The sequence below is a fragment of the Cygnus olor genome, chromosome 1 (genome assembly GCF_009769625.2).
Source record: "Cygnus olor isolate bCygOlo1 chromosome 1, bCygOlo1.pri.v2, whole genome shotgun sequence".
Taxonomy (NCBI): Eukaryota; Metazoa; Chordata; class Aves; order Anseriformes; family Anatidae; genus Cygnus; species Cygnus olor.
The window spans coordinates 76,172,977-76,183,045 of record NC_049169.1 but is presented as its reverse complement, the minus strand read 5'-3'; positions in this window follow the sequence as shown (position 1 = coordinate 76,183,045).

The following is a 10,069-nucleotide window of genomic DNA, read 5'->3' as shown; positions in this document are numbered from 1 at the left end:
CGCACCCGGCTCACGTGCGGCGCGCGCCGGGCGGGCGGGGGGGCGGGGCCTGGGGCGGGGCCCGGGGGAGGGGGGGCGGGGAGGGGGGAGCCCCCGTCGGGCTGCGGAGGGGAGGGGAGGGGACGAGGGGGGTCCCCGCCGCAGGCCCCCGGGGCCGCCCTGCGAGAGGCCGGGTTCCCCTGCGCGCCTCTGCCGCCGCGTTTCGTCCCTGCGTTTCCGATGTTTTAATCTTTTTTTTTGCATTATTTTATTTTATTTTACTTTATATTTTATTTTATTTTATTTTATTTATTATTTTTATGATTTTTATTTACTTTTATTTCATTTTTTATTATTTCCACTTTTATTATTTATTATTTTCCCTTTTCTTTTCAAACGTTCCTTTCCCCTGTCCCCATCACTGCTGTCATTACCCCCCTGCCGCACATAATCCCGCCTCACGCCGCGCACAGGGCCGCCAACGTGACCCTACCTCCCCCCGCCGCCGCCCCGTGCCCCTCCGGTGCCCGTGTGCTCGTGTCGCTGCCCCCGTGCCCCCCACTCCCCCCGGCCGTGCCGCAACGTGCGGAGCCCGGGCCGTGCGGGGGGGGGCGGCGGGCGGGGAGGTGCCCGCCGGGAAATGGCAGCACCACGCACGCAGACAGACAGACGGGCAGGCAGGCAGACAGACACGCGGGCACACGCACGGGTGACTCGTGATTTTTCCACGCCGGGTCTGCACGAGGGGCCGGGAGCGGGGAGGGCTCCGCAGAGGGGCCGCAGGTTCCTGCCTCCGGGCCGGAGAGCAAGCGGCACTGCAGGCTGGTGCAGCTCCTTCCCCGGCAGCCTGATGGCATTTTCACGTTGCCAGTGCCACGAAAACGGGGGCTAAAAATAAACCGGGCGCCGCACGCCTGGAGGTGTTGTTTGGGGGGAGAGGTCCGAGCCGCTGCCGGTGGCGGGGGGGGAGGGGGGCGGACTGCGGCCCTGATTCCTCGGGAGGGGGAATTTTGGGGCCGGGGGGGGGTGGGGGGGCCTTGTGGGGCGCCTGCTTTCCCTAACTGATAACAGGGGAGTGGGGAGCAGGGGGGAGCACTTCTGGAGCACCTCCTCGCGGCACACCTGGAGCATCTCTGGAGCATCTCTGCCAGCTTCATCCTCTCTGGGACAACCTGCAAATGTTCAAATTACAGCAACAATGTCCGGAGCAAGACTTAGCTTCCAGGAGGAGAAATCCTGATCGTGGGATTCCTCTGAAACCGGGTGGGAACGGAAATCGAAAATGATCAAAAGATGCAAAACATGATCTGAGACAGCTGGAGGCTTTGCAAGAGAAGTTCAAGCAACATCTGGAAACTTCTAAGAGAGGTTTATAAGAGGTCACCTGCAGACAAGGATAAAAGGCTTCAGTGTCCAGGGAGAGTGCAAAATTCTCCTGGAAGATTCCCAGTTTAAAATGGCAAGATGGATCAAAGAGGTGATCAGCAGCATGACCATCATGGAAAAGAATGTTTTTCAGAAAATAAGCGGCAGAAGAAAAGCTTTGACCAATTTACAAGCCAAGATGAACCATAGCAAAGAGTTAAGAAGCTGAAAAATCACTCGGAAAAGGAAATCAGAGGTTTGCAGGTCACCACAGGGCAAAAACAGCCTCCTGCTGAAGACAAGGGCTAGCCAGAGCACCGCTAGTCCCAAATGCTCACCACCATTTTCAGCCTAGGAGGAAGGAATCGGAGTGCCTGTCCCAGCTGAGTCCTTGCAAAAGCCACCCTCTTTGAGGAGACTCCATTTGGGAGGTTTATTCAAGTCAGTCAATAACCACGGCATAAGGGAATGAATGCCTTTGAGATACAGCGCCTAGGAGCACCATATTCGTGAAGGTATTAACAAGGACTTTTGGGGTAAATTGGACATCAGCCTACACATAGATTTTCACTTATGGGATGACCAGATGGAGACCAGGGGAAAAACCAAAATGAGAGCAGACAAAAACTGGGTCAAAAAAGAGGTCTGGCTGTCCCAGTGTCCAGCAGGAGATGCCTAGGGAGGAGCGAGTGAGCAGAGTCTGCGTGCAAGGAAAGCTCCCCATCCCCATCCCCCAGGTCCCAGTGGCCCACGGTGCAGAGACTTCCTGAGCCAGAAGCGATATCTCTTAATGTGTTTAATGGGAAGCCAAAGACACTGTGAAAGGCAGAGGAGTTTGCCAAGGTGCTTAAATCATTTGTTGCAGCAGAGCATGAGGCCAGGAAGCAGACATTGGTGAGAGGCTGGTCAGTCACCGGCAGTCCTGTCAACGCAGCTCTGTAGCTAGTGCAGAGAGGAAGAAGAGAACTTTCCATTTCAGACTGCCACGCGTACCTGAAGAATGTAAAATGAGGGAGACAGCGGCCATGCAGACACACAGCTGAATTCTGAAGCAGAAATAAAACGACCTGACTGCGGGAAGGTGGTGGGCTGAGAGGAGACACAAGGTGCAGCAAGGCCTCTGCAGCGCTGGATGAGAGCAGAACGCCCAGCCAGCTGCAGCAATGGGGTTACAGCCAGCCTGGAGGGGCAGAGATCAGGGCCCGCTATTGTTCAAAACCAAATCAAAACAAAACAAAACAAACTACAAGGGGGAGGTTGGTCACTGAGGCAGTCCTAGGCTGTGGAACCCCATGGCCTGGGTGATATTAGAAAAGGCCCAAACTCTACCAGACCAGGCAAGCTGGAGTGATACTTGGGCTACCACTGACCAAGCTGATCAGCTCAAGAGGAATGGTGGTGACAGGAGAGCACAGACACATCCAAACCTGGGAAAGTCAGATGAACGAAACAGAGGCACTGGACCAGAAAGTCAGGTGTGATGGGGGGCAGGCCAGTCCTCAGCACCGTGTGGGTGTAACTGCGTGATAAACACCAGGAACTGTGCCGTTGGTTTGGAAATTCCCTTTAAAGATGTGTCTCAAGTGAAGCAAACCATTTGCAGGTAGCTGGGCTGCAGTTAAAAGTTGCCCTGCCTCCTGGGGCAGTAAAATTAAAGGTGGCTTCAGCCTGAGGCCACTTCCAGCCCTGGCTGGTGGGAGGTCTGAAACCTGCCTGGAGACCTGGGGCCTTACTCAACGGCTCAGATCTTGTGGGTGTGAAACAGAAGCGATCCCCATCTGTCTGCCGGGAGTTTTGCAGGAGCAGTAACCAGGAACAAGTAAAACAACCTCCCCCTCAATTCCCCCTCTGCAGTCACTGCCAAGAAGCTGTGTCCGTGAATGACAGTACCCTTGGGTTCAGCTTGGTCACTCACAATGCATCTCAAAGCTGTGCATTGGCAGCAAGAAGTGGAGCTGGAGGATGAGGAAAATTGCTTTCTCAGCAAAGCCTGATCATCTGGTGCTTCAGTGATGGTTGGGCCTTACATAACGCACCAGCTCTGCTGCAGAGGCTGGTGGGGAAAGTATGTCACACCACACCATCAGGAGGCCTTGAATGGCCTCAGCCTTTCAAGAGGTCTGTTGCACTTATGCTATTTATGGGTGCATGCTGAGACCTTTGAACAAGAAGTGGTAGGTGCAGTTACACATGGCTGGTGATAAGTTCAAGGCTGGCAGCCTGTAACTGGTCCCAAAGGAAAGGGAGCTGTTCCAAAAGCCCGTAAGTTACCTCTGCCACACAGCTGGTGATGGGGAATTTCCACTGAAACAAAGAAATCCCTGAGACTTTGTGGAGCTGGCCCTCTCCCCAGCCACTCACGGAGGTGCAGATTGGTAGGACTCTGCTCCTGTTACAGAAGGTTTGTTTGTAGATTTGCTAACATTGCAAAACACTTGCACAGGTAGGGTGACAGAGGGAGAACATTTCAGTGGCCAACAGAAAGAGTTTTAGCAGTTTTAACTAGTGCAATTCTTCCCAGTGGTTCAATTTGCAGATAAGTTGTGTTAGGATTTGCACAGGAGGAACACTATAGTAAGGGCAGACTGTGCATCCCCGCTATAGCTCACTCTGTGGGCTTAGGAATCCCAAATGCAGTTTGCCCAAGCATAAAGAAAAATGTCAGCTTTGCAGCTGCACATTGAACTACACATGTGGGCACAAACAGAGTAGCAGTGGTGCCTAGGCCAGGCAGCGGCTCCAGGGCTAAATGCAAGCAACATCGATGATTCTTAAAGAGGATGGATGCGGAGAAGGAGACGCTTGTTTCCTCTCTTACAAGTTGTAGGTGTTTAAATGCTTCTAGTTCACCCAAGGGGACTGAGGAAGGGCGATGCCAGAGAGGGAACATGGGCTCCCAAACCAGCCTGTGTCAGAAGGTGCTTCACAGAAAGCATCTCAGTAGCTAGAAAGTGAGCTGGGAAACCCAGCTGTCCTGAAACAAGGTACACCTCTGGAGTACAACAATGTGTATCCTTGGAGTACCGAGGGAAAAGCACTCTGGTCATGGTGAGAAAGTTTGGAGTTAAAGATGAAATACTGCATAAAAGTTACAGTGCATGGAAGCAACCTGTGGAGAACTCTGTTCAGTGATGACTGGAGCGGGAGGTTCTGAGATTTTTATTTAAAAACTGGCAAATGTTTTGAACTGTCCTGAATGTCTATACATTTCCAAAAAAACTTATCTAAGCTAAGGGAAAAATTCTATTGGGCAAGATGCAGGAAGGTCATTGAAAATGTGTGCAGATTAATGACCCTATTGCAAATAACGGTCCCACAGAAACAGAGAGACACCATGAAGTAGTGTCTGACAGTCATTTCATTAATGGACTGCAATGCCTGATGTTCTTGTGTTTCTGTCTGAAGTAGATTCTGGGAGCTGCAGACTATTTCACAAAATGCCCCGAAGCTTGTCTGTTAGGACACTAGTGCCAGATGTCCAAGTGAAAGATATCGTCTCCCTCCAAGTCCTAGGAGGTATGGCATGATTGCCCAGTGCTCAAGGGAGAAACACTGCATCCAGAACATTTCAACAGATCTGTGAGGTGGCTGGGATCCCTAAAACATCTCCATGTGACCACAGCCTGAAGGGTTGGTGGAATGTTTTTCTGCAGACTTGTAGTCAACTGGACTCCTCCTCGGAACTGCATCAAGTGGTAAGACCCAGAATATCCCAGTGCTTTCACGCGCCTTAGGAGCAGCAAAGCCCTTCTTCATCGTTCTGGTGAAAACCAGCATGACATTTTGTAGAGTTTCAGGAGAGGAACAAAGGGTTTTGGATCATGCATAGAGACGCATGGTCCGAATATATATACATATAGTTAGATCGATTTTTTTTTTTAAGTGGAAATCTGGGATATCTTACAGTCTTAAAAAAAACAGGGAGAGAATCTTAGAAAGGATAAGCCTAGAGCAACACTGTAGGACTTGCCATGTAAGGGCCTGTAGCACTGACCTGGATATTTACAGTGATACACAGAGTACAGTGGGGTCCTGAAACAAAGTCCAGTGCTGTCCATTAGAAAATGCTCTGTGTAAAAACATATTGGAAAAGAAAATTTCTGGGTCTCACTCTTCCTCCACTCTTCCGTAATTGCAAAAGCAGTCATGAAAAGAGAGCCTCCAGAAATCCTGAATGCACCTAGAGAGTGTGCTGCAAGTGGCTGTCTAAAAATAAATCAAGGAGCAGGAAAACTGAGAAAGGGGAGCAAAAATGTTTCGGATTAGTGATAGGAAAATACCTTGCTGCAGCGTACAGGGTAATTACAGATAAGTTAGAATGTGTCACTCATCACTTCTTGAATGATTTTCCCTCATTCTCTTTGGCCTGGGTTTATTACAGCCTAGTCATTTAGAGCTCGTGCAGGACAAAAGAGGGGGCTGAGTTGGGGGCTCAGTCCCACCGCAAAAGAGCAAGACCCAGGCTCCTGTTGTACAAGTCCTCCTGGGCTCAGGGGGGAAGGCTTAGTGTTTTTGTTTGTTTGTTTGTTTGTTTGTTTTGTTGTTGTTGTTGTTTTTTTGTGTGTGTGAAACAGGACTCCAGTGACAGGGCCTCTAAATTCATAATCAGGTTCTCCTCTGAGCTGGGATAATCTTCAAGGCCACAAATTCCTGGTTAACCTGTAGGAGCAGAAGACATAATAGTGCTTTTTCTGTCTCTTTCATTGTAGATTTTCTGCTTAAAACTGCCCTCAGACCACCCTGCCTGTCCTTTTGCTACATGGCAAGAGTGCATAAGGGCATACAGATCTGGAGGGTACTGGTGTGTCGAGCTTTTAAGCAGCAGGACAGAGATAGAAATCATGGTATCTGCTGTGCCTGTCTTTAGGATGAGGGGTTTGAGCCAGGCTCTACAAAGTCATCCCCATTTAACTCATCTCCCAGCACAACCAGGCAGGCTCCACTGCTCACCCCACAAAGCGAGCTTGCATTTTTATTACTTGCCCTTTTATGTGGATTAATATGGTATTTCATGTTCTAGTTTGGTTTTAAGCATGAACCTTTTCTTGGTGTAGCCAAAACCAATGCATCTCTGTGCTGGGGAGCCCCTAGGGTTTGACCATCCCGTAACACTTGCTCTGCAGGATGGGACAGGAGCTGGGCGCTGGCAGTGGTTTCATGGCAAGTGCCTGCAGTGGGACAGTATCTCCCCAGTTTCTGTGGGGATAAGCAGAGCAAAGGGGCAGCAGTAGCAGTTCCCTCACTCGGGTGAACTGGTTTGCGGCCTCCTTTCTGGGCCTGCCCACTGGAAGAGTCTCCTCAGAGCACTTGGATGCATCTCGATGCAGTAAAGTCCGTGCTGTCTGTTCAGCAACAGATGCCAGAGCCAGTCATATTTCAGATCTACAGCTCCATGTCTGTAGAGTTCAGGACAGCTGAGAAGTGAACACTTTCTCAGCAGAGAGAGGGAAATAAAAACACCTCGATGTGGCGTTGTTGTTTGTCACCCTGCTTGTGCTGCTGGCAGCTGAAGCCCTGATGATGTGGAAGCTGGTGGCCTTTTCCAGCCTGGTCCTGCATGCCCTGTGGTGCCTTAGGGATCTATAATCAACGCTTTGATTATTAGGTAAAATTGGTCGTAAAGGGGAAATAGAATGAAATAAAATGAAAGTGCAGCTATCAGCTTCTTTCGAGTTTGGCATGATCCATTTAAATTTAAATGGAAAATGTCGCATAACTTACCTGTAACAGTTTAAAGCCCTAGATCATATTGCCAACACTAGACAGTGGCATGTTTTAACAGAAGTATGATGGGCATAAAGCCCTTTAATACGCACAGAAAAGCAAACCTCAGACACTCTGCTGCAAAAAAACACTTGGGCCTAGCCAAAAAGGTGCAGAGCCAGGGGCAGGAGAAGCTGCGTGCTGCCTAATGCAGCCTCTCGCCACGTGACTTGGCATCTTTTTATCTGTTTCTGTACGTTTCAAATGGCAGGAGTAGAAAACACCCATCACAAAGGTGCTGTGAGGCAAACTCATGCATGTGAAGCATTTTGACCTCCCCAGGAGCCATGCCCAGCCGTCATCACATGGTGACCTCAGGTGGGGGCGATCTCCTGAAGTCCCTTTGTCACAGTGATGGAGGAGCTCTGCTGGAGCACAGGGAGCACAGCAGTTACTGAAAGCAAAATCTCTGGAGCTCACGGACTTTTTCAAGATGTTTTTATGCTCCTTACAGGTTATGAGTGCAAAAAAATCCCCCCTCAGTGAGGAAACTGTAGTGGTGCACGGCGTCTGTCCCAAGCACTGGGCAATGCAGAAGCCCCATCACGTGCGGCTGGTGTCAAAGCCAGGCGTCCCCGTGCCCTGGCGCCAAGGAGCTGGGACAGCCAGCCCCTCTGAGCCCCCAGTGACGAACTCGGGGCGAGCCTGGCGTGGATATCAAAGCCAGGTAGACTCCTTCTCTCCCACCATGGGCAGCTGAAGGCCAGTGCCTCTTTCCTCGGGAGGAGGAAGCTCACGCGCGGGGCAGGAAGCGGTGATGGAACAGCCAGCTCAGGAAGGGGCCGGGGCCAGGAGTTTGTTTTTAACCTGCTTCTTGTTTATTTAAGCCCTGGAGGAAGGCGAATAAAAGCAGCCACTGAAAGGGGCCGGTGGTGTCGCAAGCAGGGCTGGTTGCCTGTGGGGCAGCCCACTTCACTCGGCGGGGGCAGAAAACGCCTCTCCTGTGTTTTGCGCTGGAGCCAGGGTGTTAAAAACTGATATCCTGAGCCTGCTCCCTGGTACCAGGCTGGGGCTCAGCAGCGCTGCTTCAAGGGGCTGCAGGGGGGTGTCCCACCTGCCAGGTGCTGAGTGGAGATGGGGGCTGTGAGGCTGCTGAAGGAGGAATCAAGCCTGGGGATTTTTGTCCTGGTTATTTTGTGCAGTGCAGGTGAATTTAACTTATTGCCCTTTGCACAGAGGTATCGGTCACGGATGGATTTGCACCTGGGGGCTGAAGAAGGCCTTGATTCTGCTGCCTGCTAGTGCTGCCTGTGCTACAGGGCTCACTGCTCCTGCCCTCACAGCTGCCATCTTGCAGACTTTCTGGCCCCACCAAGACACATAACACTGCCCACACTGTTGATTCTGCATGTGGGGCAGCACCAGGTTTTCAGCAACTTTCTCCAATATTCACATTTCCCTCACATGACTCATGCTCCCTGCTTTGGGCTCCCACTGTGTGCAGATTCCTGCCCCACCAAAGCAGGGCTCAGTGGTGGAACCAGTGTCCTAGATACAGGCAAGGGGAAAATGGGTGCTACCTCCCCCTGTCTGCAGTCCCACAGTGCCCCACAACCCCTATCTGTCCCCACCAGGTGCTACAGGAGGTCCTGGCTGCATAGGGCTGGCAGAGGGAGCCAGGACTGGGGTCATCCTGCATCTTCTAATTTTCATCACCTCCTCCTGTTAGTCTTGTCTTGGGTCCTTGGTCTTTGGACCAAGGGTCCAAAAAGGGACCCTTGGTTGGACCATCACAAGCCCATGCATTTCAAAGAGCTCTAAGACATTTTTAGGATGATTTTCTATAATTCTGTTCCCTTAAGAGAATAGATGGATATGCCCTAATCTAGTTGTAATTCTCCTTCCAAGTTTGCTTAAGAAGTAAATGAAGACATTACAAAAATCCAGCTGACCAAAAAAACCAGCTCTGGCCAGTCATTTCAGGCTAAACTAATGCAATTATCATTCTTATCCATATTGTCATGCAGTTAGTCCTGCTGAGCCTAGCGCTCAACTGTCCTGATTTTTCATCATAAATTCTCTTTGTTCCTCTTCAAGTATTACTCCTGATTAAGGGCTGTGATTTGAGAAACTTAATGTCAGATTTTAAAGGGACAGTTGATTTTTCTTTTACCAAGTTTGTTTCGTGTGGATAAACTCACATATTACGTTGACATATTTTTGACTCTTTTTTTACTTTTTGGTTTCTTTTGTGGATACTCTTAATTCTTCTGAAAAATATCATAGAGCTTGTGCTCTCAGCAAGGGTGATAAACGCGCTTGCAGGTGTTGCTCTGCATGGGGAGGAGAGGTGAAATGGAAGCAGGAACCAGGAATGCAAATTCCTGCTGCAATTTGGGTCACGCGTCCAAAGGGAATTATCATTCCTCACATGCTTTCTCACACAGCAGGACACAGGAGCGCAGGGATTGCTGACTTGGACTGGGCTGCCAGCTCGTCTGCTCCCCTGTCTTGTCTCTGAAGTTACCCGCCTGCCGAGTGCCATAAAACCAGAACAAGGAGCACTGAATGGCCAATTATCACTTGCCTATAGGAAAAACATTTCCTAACCTTAGGCACTTGTCACTTGTCTTGTCTCCTGAAGATCTCCAGTGTATATTTATTTTGCATTATTATCTCAAATGAGGTAACCCATACCCACAACCGATATAAATGCCCATGCATTTTTCTGACCTCCTGAATATCTTGGCAATCTCCTGTGGCAGTAAATCCCAGTTTTGTAACAAGCTGCCAAACATATCCCCATTTCTCCAGCCATTTGCTGTTCATTTTTCAAATCAAATCAAACATTCCCATTCTCTTCTACTGAGCAATAATTTGGATTTTTTTGTGCCAACCTCCCTTAGGCTTTTCTGTCTCTCTCTGTATTGGTCAGTCAGCACCACCTTTATTAGTATTCCCTTCCGCTCCCAGGTCCACCTTTATACAAGAGCTTTCCCATCATCTTCAGCAGGAGTCTCTT